Source organism: Saccostrea cucullata, unplaced genomic scaffold, assembly GCF_032062105.1.
Source record: "Saccostrea cucullata isolate Sc308-1 unplaced genomic scaffold, CSIRO_AGI_Scuc_v1 ctg6280, whole genome shotgun sequence".
NCBI classification, from domain to species: Eukaryota; Metazoa; Mollusca; class Bivalvia; order Ostreida; family Ostreidae; genus Saccostrea; species Saccostrea cuccullata.
In genome coordinates this window covers 1-15,484 of record NW_026928428.1, presented here as the reverse complement: position 1 = coordinate 15,484, position 15,484 = coordinate 1, and the positions used below count along the sequence as shown (strand labels likewise).

Below are 15,484 nucleotides of genomic sequence, written 5' to 3'. Positions count from 1 at the left end.
TGATTCAAACATTTTTTTTGCTCACCAGATTTACTGCTTATTGCTTTTGTAAAGAGTAGCGAACCTTATATAAAAAAGCCAATTGATATTGACCTTTTTCTCTATAAAGACTGCACCTTGCATCTATACATGTAGAAAAGCTGCATTATGTTTATAGCAATGTAAATAATTCAAATGGAATCGTTTAGACAGAATTAAATGCTTAAATGCTCTTTTTTTAAATTCTTAATGTAACTTTTTAACAAAATATTTTAAACCCCTTTTTAAAAACTTAACTTCTCCTTGTAGATCATATGGTCATTTCTGCAACAGTAAAATGCATGTCACTTCTTAATAAGAGCAACATTGAAAAAGGAAAAGTAGATTGACGTGAATCTTTCTACTATAATTGTATATTGTTTAACCTCCCTCTCGAGAATTTTATGCATATGGAGACACCACCACTTCCCAGTGAAGAGCTGCACATTTTGTTCTATACTCAGCACTTAGGGCCATTAAGCAGTGAGGGATCTTTTTCGCGCCAGTGCCTACTGCGACACGGGACCTCGGTTTATACGGTCTTATCCGACCGGTCTCCACATCCCACAGTGGGATTCGAACCCGCGACGTAAGGATCGACTCCTTACTTCGCAACTCTAGAGAAGATGCTTTAACCACTGCGCCATGCAGGTGAATTCCTAAATTAAAGCAAAATTCTTATAATTTCTATTACTGTTAGGATAAAAATATTTGGGGAAAATATAACAATAATACTTTTACAAATGAATTTGAACAAGTAAAAATTGAATACCAGTATCTACCAAGAGTTTAACATTTAATTCTTCTTTGAAACAAATACTAGTACTTGGCTTGCTCTCTTTTACTTCATTCCATTTGTGTAAGTGCTTTAATTTGACCTTAGATTTTTTTTATCAATAAGAATAAAATAATCTACTGTGTTCTTTCAATTGCCCCCACCCTCTTCAAGTAACATTACATAGCAACGGTTTGAAATACATTAAGATTTAAGAAGGGTAACAATATAATAATTATTAACTGCGCAGAACCTTTGCGCGCACATTTCACGATATTTTGTACTCAATGTAATTTAGTTACTGTTGATTCGGCTACATCTTGGTCAACAATGATCATTTTCAAGGGATAACAATTTCAGATTTTATCCTTAAACGTGTCTTCATATTATTAAATGTAGTTCAGGGTTACACTGAAAAAAATCTTGAACTATTTTTTGGAATATCACCATCCATGAAGCAACATTGACTGTTGCTATATATGTTCTTATCACACCGGAGGGCATGGTTTCATTATATGGAGGGTAAAAAAAAATGCATTGATCCACTTGATATGAGTAAGATAGCACTTTTATTAAACTCATGAAAAGAAATACCCTGTAGGGTACCCGGGTGTGGGGTGGGTTCAAGTTCTGATCAAGCAAGAACCATCATACTCATTATAGTGAACAAGCATTTTAAGATACTGATGTAAACAGAGTATTTTTTTTTATTTCTGAACATTTTATACAAGTTACCAACCGATCATATTGCAGGGACTCAAAACTGGTGTCACGTGTTGAAATAAAATTTTCTGAAGGGTGGACAACACAACTACAATGTATTCTATGGGGAACAGCTTTGCTGTGCGTAAATTTTTTTTTCAGATTTCAGAATATTGTTTGACACAAAAAAATTAACAACCTACCTAATCCAGAATAAAAACATATAAATCTATTTCGGGGAGGAATGGGGTTCTATGAGATCTTCTCACAATTTTCTACATACATGTATACGGGGAAAACCTTCCAGTTACAGGAGGGATTCAGTTTTTTTTTCTTTTTTTTGGGGGGGGGCATTAGCTGCTACTTTTTCATCAAAAAAAATTCTTATTGGGGGTTGTCCCCTGACCCCTCTAAATCTGCTCCTAATTATTTTCGGATATTACCTTTCATAAGAATTAAAACATTTTTATTGTTTCTTAACTTTTGGTGATTGAGTATATTTGTGCTATACTTAGCATTGCTGAATACCGACATTTTTCATGTAAAATTCATTTATAATGTATCTATGGTTACCACCTATTTACATAAATATTCTATATAATTTCTTTGATGCATTTATGGCAAAAGAATGCATTTTGAATATGCGTGTAAACTAACGTAGTGACTGTATTCGTGTTTGTAAAGGTTCATTGTTCAAAAGTAGGTGATATTCTCAATTTATACTGTTTCTATGGCAACCAACACATATAGTGACCAATATTTAATATTTTACCAATTCAGTTTATTCAGTTAAGTTTATTTCCCTACTAACATGTTTTTTTTAACCAGTATAGAAGTCTCTACTTTACATTGTTCGTTTAACACTTAATCAGAGTGAACACAATATGTCCCAATAATGACCCCAATTTTTCAATTTTCCCATGTATAAATATTTCTAAACTTTTCGTTATATATTCAGACCATATCATAGATTGATTAAAACTAAGTTTTGATACTGTTGCAATTAGTTCACATTTTGATGGAAAATTTGATAATTTGACTAGACTATATACCGGGGTTATTGCATAATATGCAGTCGAAAGCAGGTCAGGTAAACATGTAGCGTTTTCATTCGGCAAGTAAATCTGACCTCATCATGTGTACAACTTGCTGTAAATAATATACCCTACGGTATTTTATGTTGATTTTCTTCAAAATAAGGTTTTAAACGTGTTTTATGATTAACTATTAAATCATGTATTACAACTACTTTTTCTATTTTTCTTTATAAAATTTAATTAGTTTTATTGTGAACCCGTCTTTAAAAGCGGAAGATATTATAGTGAACAAGCATTTTAAGATACTGATGTAAACAGAGTATTTTTTTTTTATTTCTGAACATTTTATACAAGTTACCAACCAATCATGTTGCAGGGACTCAAAACTGGTGTCACGTGTTGAAATAAAATTTTCTGAAGGGTGGACAACACAACTACAATGTATTCTATGGGGAACAGCTTTGCTGTGCGTAAATTTTTTTTTCAGATTTCAGAATATTGTTTGACACAAAAAAATTAACAACCTACCTAATCCAGAATAAAAACATATAAATCTATTTCGGGGAGGAATGGGGTTCTATGAGATCTTCTCACAATTTTCTACATACATGTATACGGGGAAAACCTTCCAGTTACAGGAGGGATTCAGTTTTTTTTTTCTTTTTTTTTGGGGGGGGGGCATTAGCTGCTACTTTTTCATCAAAAAAAATTCTTATTGGGGGTTGTCCCCTGACCCCTCTAAATCTGCTCCTAATTATTTTCGGATATTACCTTTCATAAGAATTAAAACATTTTTATTGTTTCTTAACTTTTGGTGATTGAGTATATTTGTGCTATACTTAGCATTGCTGAATACCGACATTTTTCATGTAAAATTCATTTATAATGTATCTATGGTTACCACCTATTTACATAAATATTCTATATAATTTCTTTGATGCATTTATGGCAAAAGAATGCATTTTGAATATGCGTGTAAACTAACGTAGTGACTGTATTCGTGTTTGTAAAGGTTCATTGTTCAAAAGTAGGTGATATTCTCAATTTATACTGTTTCTATGGCAACCAACACATATAGTGACCAATATTTAATATTTTACCAATTCAGTTTATTCAGTTAAGTTTATTTCCCTACTAACATGTTTTTTTTAACCAGTATAGAAGTCTCTACTTTACATTGTTCGTTTAACACTTAATCAGAGTGAACACAATATGTCCCAATATAGTCTAGTCAAATTATCAAATTTTCCATCAAAATGTGAAAATTTTTCAAATTTTCCATTATTGGGACATATTGTGTTCATGTATAAATATTTCTAAACTTTTCGAATAAACTATATATTAAATATTGGTCAGATATGTGTTGGTTGCATATCATAGATTGATTAAAACTAAGTTTTGATACTGTTTATATAGAATATTTATGTTCACATTTTGACATGAAAAATTTGATATAGCACAAATATTTGACCAAAAGTTAAGAAACAATATATACCGGGTAATTGCAAAATAATTAGAGCAGATTTAGAGCAGTTTTTTTTGATGAAAAAGTAGCAGCGAAAAAAAAAAGAAGCCCTCCTGTAGGTTTTCAGGTAAACATGTTCCTCCCCGAAATAGATTTATATGTTTTTATTCTGTTTTTGTTAATTTTTTTGTGTCATATCGAAATCTGAAAAAAAAAATTTACGCAAGTAAATTTTATTTCAACACGTGACACTCATTTTGTGTACAACTTGCTGTAAATAATGTTACCCTAAAAAAAAAATACTCTGTTTACATATTTTATGTTGATTTTATAAAAAAATAAGGTTTTAATCATAAAACACGTTTAAAACCTTTAAATGATTATTTAAGCAAGTACACATTAAATCATGTTTACCTGACCTGCTTTCGATAACCCCGGTATACAATCTCAAAATGTGAACTAATTGCAACAGTATTTAGTTTTAATCAATCTATTTATATAACGAAAAGTTTAGAAATATTTATACATTTGAAAAATAAAATTTGTGTTCACTCTGATTAAGTGTTAAACGAACAATGTAAAGTAGAACTTCTATACTGGTTAAAAAAAACATTTAAAAATAAACTTAACTGAATAAACTGAATTGGTAAAATATTAAATATTGAACATATGTGTTGGTTGCAAACAGTATAAATTTTCACCTACTTTTGAACAATGATACTGATGTAAATATTCAAAATGCATTCTTTTGAGTAAATTTTTTATTTTATTTCTAGAACATTTTAATTTTACATGAAAAATGTTACCTAAGTATAGCACAAATATACAATCATTTAAGAAACAATAAAAATGTTTTAATTCTTATGAAAGGTAATATCAAAATAATTAGGAGCAGATTTAGAGGGGTCAGGGGACAACCCCCAATAAGAATTTTTTTTGATGAAAAAGTAGTGCTAATAAAAAAAAGAAAAAAAAACTTTTCTGTAAGGGGTTTTCCCCGATACAACACAAATAGATTTATATGTTTTTATTCTATTAGGTAGGTTGTTAATTTTTTTGTGTCAAACAATATTCTGAAATCTGAAAAAAAAATTTACGCACAGCAAAGCTTTGCATTGTAGTTGTGTTGTAAAGAAAATTTTTTTTTCAGATTGTTCAGAAATAAAAAAAAATGTTTGCTTGTTCACACAAAAAAATTAACAACCTACCTAATCCAGTTTAATAAAAGTGCTATCTTACTCATATCAAGTGGATCTATTTTTTTTACCCTCCATATAATGAAACCATGCCCTCCGGTGTGATAAGAACATATATAGCAACAGTCAATGTTGCTTCATGGATGGTGATATTCCAAAAAATAGTTCAAGATTTTTTTCTGTAACATACATTTAATAATATGTTTAAGGATAAAATCTGAAATTGTTATCCCTTGAAAATGAAAACCAAGATGTAGCCAATCAACAGTTAAATTACATTGAGTACAAAATATCGGAAATGTGCGCGCAAAGGTTCAGTTAATAATTATTATATTGTTACCCTTTTTCTTAATGTATTTCAAACCGGGGGGGGGTGGGGGCAATTGAAAGAACACAGTAGATTATTTTATTCTTATTGATAAAAAAAATCTAAGGTCAAATTAAAGCACTTACACAAATGGAATGAAGTAAAAGAGAGCAAGCCAAGTACTAGTATTTGTTTCAAAGAAGAATTAAATGTTAAACTCTTGGTAGATACTGGTATTCAATTTTTACTTGTTCAAATTCATTTGTAAAAGTATTATTGTTATATTTTCCCCAAATTTTTTATCCTAACAGTAATAGAAATTATAAGAATTTTGCTTTAATTTAGGAATTCATTGGCGCAGTGGTTAGAGCATCTTCTTTCTTGCGAAGTAAGGAGTCGATCCTTACGTTTCGAATCCCACTGTGGGATGTGGATCGGATAAGACCGTATAAACCGAGGTTTGTCGCAGTAGGCACTGGCGCGAAAAAGATCCTTTAATGGCATTGCTGAGTATAGAACAAAATGTGCAGCTCTTCACTGGGAAGTGGTTTCTCATATGCATAAAATTCTCGAGAGGGAGGTTAAACAATATACAATTATATAGAAAGATTCACGTCCATCTACTTTTCCTTTTTCAATGTTGCTCTTATTAAGAAGTGACATGCATTTTACTATTTACATGAAATATTACAAGGAGAAGTATTTTTATAAAATATTTTGTTAAAAAGTTACATTAAGAATTTAAAAAAAGAGCATTTAAGCATTTAATTCTGTCTAAACGATTCCATTTGAATTATTTACATTGCTATAAACATAATGCAGCTTTTCTACATGTATAGATGCAAGGTGCAGTCTTTATAGAGAAAAAGGTCAATATCAATTGGCTTTTTTATATAAGGTTCGCTACTCTTTACAAAAGCAATAAGCAGTAAATCTGGTGAGCAAAAAAAATGTTTGAATCACACAGTTCAAATTTAAGTTCCGGAGATGCCTGAATGGAATCAAATATTTGTTTGTTTTTTTTTAACTTGGAGACCTTCAAATCAAATTCTGTTCTTGTGATTCCATAAATTCTGTACTCTTTATTTCAAAATGATGAATTTCTATAAATTTTCTAGATATTTAATCAAAATATATTTTTTTTTGATGATGCAATTGTAACAACTCTGATATACATTGTACATGTACTTGTCTGATAAGCTTCCTTGCAGAATTCTTTAGAAAAGGCTGTTTTTACTTATTTTGTATATAAACTGTGTTCCATGCATTTTTTGTTTCTTGTGTATAAATTTCAAAACTACTGGGGTATAAATATCCATGTTTCAAATAAAATGAAAGTAAACACATTCACATTTACACATATATGTATATTGTGAATACAAACAATACTTTTTTGTTTACATATTTTACCAAAACTTCACTTTTTTTGAAAATTATATAATATTTTTGATTAAGATTTGATTGCATAACAAACAACAGGTTAAAATAACAACTTTTAATGCTAATTGGCTATTGTTTACAGGCTGTCTGTCATAGAAAGCTGATATAGAAAATGTACGGTGTGCAAATAACAAATTCTTAATTTTAATCTTTCGATTTCCCAACTTTCCCCTGAGTGAATTTCTCTAAACTTTTTATATGTGAACACATCTACAAATCTGCATTAAAATATAAACTGTTGCAATTAGTTCTCATTTTTCAGTAGAATGACTAGACTAATAATGACCCCAATTTTTCAATTTTCCCATGTATAAATATTTCTAAACTTTTCGTTATATATTCAGACCATATCATAGATTGATTAAAACTAAGTTTTGATACTGTTGCAATTAGTTCACATTTTGATGGAAAATTTGATAATTTGACTAGACTATATACCGGGGTTATTGCATAATATGCAGTCGAAAGCAGGTCAGGTAAACATGTAGCGTTTTCATTCGGCAAGTAAATCTGACCTCATCATGTGTACAACTTGCTGTAAATAATATACCCTACGGTATTTTATGTTGATTTTCTTCAAAATAAGGTTTTAAACGTGTTTTATGATTAACTATTAATATCAATTCTCTATAAAAATCAAAATTTTAAATAGGGTCGTGGACATGACATATCTCCGATTTAGCTGAAATTCACACCATTTACTACAATTGGTATGTCTTTAATAAATATGATGTTAAAGTCTAACTTTTCAATTTGGTTGCCATGGTAACAGGGATGTTATATTTAGAACCCTCTGATTAAGCAAATTTTACTCTGTTTTAAATTAAATTTGTGCACATTCAATTAATTAGAAAAATTCACATGAAAATTATATTATGTGAGCTCATATTACTTAAATCTAAGAAATTAATTTCATTCAAAGATATTTGAATGAAGATTTAGCGAATTTTCATTGCAGCATTAAGGCTGTTAGCAAATTGGCAATTTGCCAAATTTGTCTTTTTTAGTCATATTCAATGAAATTTTTCACCATTTTGACAACTGATATATTTGTAAACATGTATCATTAATTAAACTATATATTCTAAGGTTTTATGAGAATAAAAAAAATTAATGGGTAAATCAAAAACTTTCTAGAAATAATTGCATTAAAATTGGCAATTTGCCAAAATTGACCTTTTTAGTCATATTCAATGAAATTTTTCACCATTTTGACAACTGATATATTTGTAACCATGTATCATTAAATAAACTATATATTCTAAGGTTTTATGAGAATAAAAAAAAATAATGGGTAAATCAAAAACTTTCTAGAAATAATTGCATGAAAATTGGCAATTTGCCAAAATTGACTTTTTTAGTCATATTCAATGAAATTTTTCACCATTTTGACAACTGATATATTTGTAACCATGTATCATTTAATAAACTATATATTCTAAGGTTTTGTGAGAATAAAAAAAATTAATGGGTAAATCAAAAACTTTCTAGAAATTATTGCATGAAAATTGACAATTTGCCAAAATTGATTTTTTTAGTCATATTCAATGAAATTTTTCACCATTTTGACAACCGATATATTTGTAACCATGTATCATTAAATAAACTTAATATTCTAATGTTTTGTGAGAATTAAAAAAAATTAATAAATTAATGGGTAAATGTACAGCTTTCTAGAAATTATTGCATGAACAACCCCCCCCCCCCTCCATTAATCACAAATAACAGAGAAGATCATCTAAGAACATGTTTTACCAAACTGAACAAATTGTTATGTAGTATGAATATATGTCAAGTATTTAAATTTCTTTTCAATAATTAAATAGAACTTCTGAAATTAACTCAGTGACAGGTAAAATAAAATGTTGCCATGGAAACAAATCAGGCTTCTAGTTATTTTAATCTAAATATGAAATAAAACAAGTGAGTTTCCAAAAATTCTTACAAATCTTTTAATGGCCTGTAATTGTGTCCAATCCTTTTGATTTATTCACTAAAATATGTTCAAATTCAAAACAATTGTTTTATGGTTAATTTTTTAAAATGTATAATTAAAGTAAAAAGGCAAACTCATATTTAATAAATGATATGAAAGTATTTTATGAAAATATGAAAGTAGGTCAGACAATATAATGTCAAAACAAGTTGGCAAGACCATCTTGATTATAATGTTTGTTTGCCCTCTCCCAGCTCAGGGTAAAATTATTAAGTCGCCTCGTTAGGTAGGTTGTAAAATCTTTTTCCCAGAAAATTTCATAATATTTGTTGACGAGATAAGATGGATAAAAAAGAAAACCATCCTGTCTTGCAATGTAAAAAAAGTTTTGAATTTTAGTTAGTCTGTTGGGGGAAGGCAGCCAAATTTGTTTAAATGACCTTATATGCTAAATATTGTGGAATTAATTTTTATTACCACATTGCTTATCAGCATATTCAGATGATCAGTTACATGTATGCTATGTTCTTTTAATGGGTATAAATATTTTTAACCATTTGACTTTGACCTTAGACATTGACCGACTTAAAAAAACTTTAACCTAAGAACCACAACTTTTGAAGTTGGACTAGATTTTCATATTTCACAGGTGTTTTACTTGTGGCAAGACCTTTCTTGGGATACCTCGTGGGAGTCTTGACATAAGCTGCAATGTATGGGGGAATCAGTGTTTCACAATTAATCTTATTCTCAGTTTTGTTAAAATGTATTCATATATATTCTAATCATCCATAACATACTGTGTGAAGCCTGCCAATATAAAACTCTAAATTTGTGAGCCCATGTGGGGGTATATAATAAATCAGTATACCACCTCTCCTGCAGAGAGTGTATATAAAAAGGGAAGAAACTGCTTCTTTGCATAAAACTGCTTTTCTAGAAAAAAATAAACAAGACATAAATTGGAATGTATGCTTCACTTAAACAGTGACATTTTTTGAAAATACAAGAAATCAATTTAGAATACACATATTCTCTAAGGAAAACAGATGCCCTGCTTAAAAAAAATTTTGCTAAAATTTGTTCCTTCATATTCTCTCATTTGATGTAAGCTTGGTTTCCTCGAATTCACATTTCTTTATGTCCTTTTGTGTAAGTTTGAAAAGTAGCTCAGCCTTGCAGTATTGATTTGCTGTGGATTTTAGTAATGAGTAATGACCATTAGAAAACCATCTCTATGTCCATCTTGCACCAGTGACAACTTTTACTGGATCATCTTTTCTTTCTGTTATTTTTCCTACTTTGTATTTTTCATGTAAAATTTACTTCCAGTCCACTGTATATTGTTTTTTTTTTTTTGGGGGGGGGGGGGTGTATGTCCTCTGCTCTGGTCATCTCTATCTGTTCACATGAAAATAAAAAAATAACATTAATTTTTGGTCACTTTGGATAAAAATACATTTAAAATTGTTTCAAAAACTTAAAACTGGAATCTTAAAAATTTGCTATATATAAAAAATATACATTTTCAACCTATAAACATTATTATCTCCCTTTATGCATTGTTGTGGCAATCATGTCTTAAGTCACCATGAATCCATGCAACTTAATACACACTACATGTACCTGTGTGGTTTCCTTGCTAGAAGATCTGTAATCCTGAGAATCTTCATTAGGAAAATCTTGCAAGTGCTGCAATGATCAATTTAAAATTATTTTTTAATTTGAAAGTTTGGGTTAAAATCCTGAACATCATATATATATTACATGTACCTAATAATTACATGTTATCCTGAAAATTTTCTGAATCAAGAGGAATGATTGATAAAGGAGTGAATTTAATGTTGTCATCAAGCTTTTTTTTTCAATTTACATATAAAGCTTTTCTGCAGTTTGGACAAATTGCCTGAGATATAGAAACTAAGAGTAGAAATGAATTTGACAACAATTAATTTCTAAAGTGGAAAATAAAATGTATCTATATAATCATAAATTAATTGTAATAAAAACATACATGTTTTATGGATACTAACGTAATGTGGTATAATTTATTTTCTTCTTTAATGCGACTATTTTTAATTTGTACAATATGTCCTTGACATGTAAAGTACACAGCATCAGAATGATCTTATCTGTACAGATCAATATTGTCAAACTAAAACTATTCATATTTAAAATGTGTGCAAGATTGATATGCCTGCAATATATAGCTGAAAAACAGTGATCAGTAAAATAAAATTATGAGACAGAAAGCTGCATCTTGGAAAGTACAAATGGAGTTGCCATATTCTAACACCCTTGGATATATTTCTTTTCCTACTTTACAATACATCACCTTGCAGAGCAAATAAATTCATTGTATCAAGGTCCCAAAAATGATTTCACAATAGTATGACAAATTATATGTACTTAGATCTGAACACTATTAGCATCTGTAAATCTGGATGTCTGCATGTACTTTCATAATTTTACACTTACACTTTTTTAATCAATTCTTTAAAATATTCTACAGTCCTGATATTGCTTAAAATTTCAAAAAATCTAACACACTATTCAGTTATCATTGTCATAAGTCAAAGGTTTAATATTTCTGAGGTATGATTTCTACAAATCCTGTTTGTAAAAATAGATTGGACACAAGCATATTATAATTTGGAAAAATAAATTCATACAAACAATTTTCTTCAAATATGTACTGATTTTTATAGAAAATAAAATACCAGTACCCAAAACGGGCACATATATTGCACAGTAGTATTTGATTCAATGTCATGTACATGTAATATGTGCAACTGTGCATCCAAGTTTTCATGGTTTTGTTTGTTTTTTTTTGTCTTATATTTCATTATACTTGTGCGCACAAGTCACAATATAAAAGCGGGGGTTAGAGTCAGAGGAATCTCGGATTATCCGTTACCATGCAGGTACATGTGATACCTGAATAGAATTATGAATAAAAAAAATACTTACACATTGTAATCGGGATCGGTCGGAGACTACCACACCACTACATTTATCTCTCGATCTCTATTTCAAAGACATCTTGAAGGGAACAGCTTAAATCCTCTCGGCCTTCGCCCCCATACCACCCTGATTTCCTCATCTTTTCTTTTCTACGAGTAGCTATACGTTTAATACTCATCATGTCCAGATCAACCCTTTGGCTTTTCTTAAAGATTATCCCAACTTTGTCAACTGTTTTTCATCAAATTCTGAGTCTCTTGAGGTAGAATTTTCCTGAACAAGATGTTTCAAAACAAGAAGAAAAACTGCAGATTTCATTGTCTGCCATCTTGTTTACAATTTACACATTTTCTATTCTTCAATGCCGAAGAGCTCCAACAAGGGAAATAACTCGGATAGAGAAAAAGCACATTTTGACCAACTTTATAGTGTAATAAAACGTTTATTTTTCATTTACCCATAAATGTTTTAAATGATATTTGCAAAATAACATTTCTTGAATCTAAATCTTCCTACTAGAATTTTCACATCACTTGTCAAAGTCTTTAAATATTAAGTCTAACAAGGGAGGTAACGAGGACTAATTATTCACTTTTTGGGCATCAGAAAATTAGAAATTGTAAAATTTTTGTGACCTTGGCTATTTTTTTTACATAGTTTTGATTGTCATGAAGGATATAAAAAAATATGAACATAAACAGCTTTGTCTAGTAAATACGTTTTTGATATTATTGATAAATAGCAAAATCCACTATAATTTACACCTTCTAGTCCCGTTTCCATGGCAACCGGATAAACTACCATGCTTTCTTTCATATAGTCAATCTTTTCATTCATTGAAGTTTCAGTAAGAAAAAAATTAGCTGAATCGAAGACATCGCGTGGCCACCTCATTTTGATATTTACGTAGAATTGGTATTAAATCATGTATTACAACTACTTTTTCTATTTTTCTTTATAAAATTTAATTAGTTTTATTGTGAACCCGTCTTTAAAAGCGGAAGATATAAAATCTACCTTTCTACGTTTATCATTGTAACAAACTATATAATTAATCTTAAACTTTATACATTGAATAATTCACGATCATTAGTTGTATACATATTACGATCCCATTGTTCAGCGAGATGTTTTCAGTTATGTAATCAAAGCCGCAAATCCCACGTTGTCGATCTAGGTCACGAGTGTACCGGGCACCTGTGGACATAAACAAAGCAAGTGTTTGTGATTGTATTAGACCATTGTGTAGAAAGACCTAACAATTAATAGAAAACTGTGTTTTTAATTACATCGCGATTCAATAAGATTATTTTACCCATCTTTCATATTAAATCGTAATTCCAAACACTGGTGCATAAAATCATTTTGAACTGTGTTCGCTTTCTTTGGCCTGTTCTCGCAAAATAAACAAAGCAAGTGTTTGTGATTGTATTAGACCATTGTGTAGAAAGACTTAACAATTAATAGAAAACTGTGTTCTTAATTACATCGCGATTCAATAAGATTATTTTACCCATCTTTCATATTTAATCGTAATTCCAAACACTGGTGTATAAAATCATTTTGAACTGTGTTCGCTTTCTTTGGCCTGTTCTCGCAAAATAAAAAAACTCTTTTCTGTGTTAATGTATTTTATTTCAATTGTAATTGAGAAGGGGCTTCGGCAAATAATTATAATTAGTGATGGATAGTGATAGGTAATATTGTATATGTACGTTTTATTTTTACCATGATCACTCTTTTGTTTCTCCATTTACCGGGGTATCATTTTTTAAAGATTAAATAAACATTGAACATAAAAAGTAATTTATAATATACTATTGTTCACGTATTTGTAATACCGGTATAGCAAACAGGTTATATCCAACTTTGTCTCTAAAGTTGTGTTTCCCGGTCCTCGTTTACAAGCACGTGGTTGCAGAGAACAGTGGGCATATATGAAAATCCATTGTGTACTCCGATAGTTACAAATGGAAAATTGGGTTTAAAATATGTCGTTTCTTTCATATCATTTCATTTCACTCTATTTCAGCTTGTTTAAATCAATCGTAATCGCTTGTACATTTATTCATTGTAAGTTTTATGTATTTTGATAGCCGAATAAACACTAGCTGGGTTTGCAATATCCCCCCCCCCCCTGTTTTTATCGAGATGGATATTGTTTTATGAATATTATACTTACATGTACGCATGCATGGTAGTTGTAAGTGGAGGTGACGTTTCTAATTCACGGGAAAACATCCAACGTTAAATTAAGCACTTTTGAGTATGCAGTTATTTGCTACTAAACTTTAAAATGTTATTGTACAAAAATAATATACTTTTTCGTTGAATAAACAGAATATCTCAACATTGCACGATTTGACATGCTTGTACATGTTCAGTCGATGTCAGTATAAATACACATGGATGCACTTTTGCCTAGAATAACGGCCAAAATATATACATCCAGAGTTTAAGAATACGATTTTTAAAAAATTGAAAATTCATTAATGCTATTTATCATTAACCAGTATCTCGACGATAAAACATCAATTTTAATTCTTTACCAAACGTCCTCCCGGTCAGTCATTGTTAATGTTGGTGACATGAAATGTAGATACTAGGGTCTCAGTAAATAATTTCACCTTAATTATCCTCATTGTCATTCGGTGTTTTCATCATTAGAAATAAATCGTTTGAGGACGTCTTTTTTCTCTTCTCACATTGGTAACGCGTAGGAAAAAGTTTTTAAACAAAGCTAACGGCATTTTACAAAAAAGGAAAACGAGAAGAAAAAAATGTGTCTACTAGTATTTAGATTAAAAACACAACGCATCAATTTGTATTTGATTAATCCACATATGTTTTTTTTCCTTCTCCCATGTATTTCGACTATACGAAAAAAAAGGATCAGCAAATCCTTTGGTAATATTAAAAGAAAGGTGTTGTACCTTCAAAAGACACTATATCCCACAGGCCTTTAGATCGCTTAGAAAAAAATTGTGTATATTTTTTTTCCAACACCTCAATTTTTTTTTCTAAGCGATCTAAAGGCCTGTGCTATATCCGAACAGTTATTACAGAGACTACCAAATATATCACGGCGTCCCTGAAAGAATTATTTTTAAATATTTCAATAAATTCTAATTTAGTTCAAAGAAAGCCACGCTGTTGTATACAAACATTCCAAAAATAATCTTTCATGTTTCATGGACCGACACGTGGTTAAATTTCCTCTCATCACTCATAAGTCCCCCCCCCCTTTAACATGTTTAAAATGAATATACAATGTCTTCCTTCTGAGCCGAGAATGTTAGTTGGTTGATTTGTTTTTGTACATGCGTATATACCATGTAGATTAAGGCTGGTGTTGAATTCCGAAAGAAAGTCACAACCTATTTTTTTTATGTAATATGGCTTGGGATATAATGTTTGTCATGCCGGACGTCTTCCATCCTGCCTTATCTCCTTCCGTCACTCTTTGCCTTTAGCTAAGTTCAAAGCTCAGTTTCAAACAAACTAACCAAGATATTTTTAAAAATAATATCAAACTTCATACACAGTATAGCTGCAGAAAAAAAAATTACAGACAGAAGAGTTGTACTGACCCACCCACTGAAAAAACTGGTCCTACTAAACAGAGTACGCTAGTACACTGTAAA

The 15,484-nt window shown here is 30.1% G+C and overlaps 1 long non-coding RNA gene across 1 annotated transcript; it reads right to left on the bottom strand.

Moving 5' to 3' along the window:
• Positions 1–9,023: 9,023 nt before the first annotated feature.
• Positions 9,024–12,465, bottom strand: LOC134277533 (uncharacterized). Its single transcript, XR_009994269.1, has 3 exons — positions 11,847–12,465; positions 10,503–10,568; positions 9,024–10,277 (listed from the first exon to the last, which is right to left on the bottom strand). It is a non-coding gene; the product is annotated as an uncharacterized LOC134277533 (long non-coding RNA).
• Positions 12,466–15,484: the final 3,019 nt, after the last annotated feature.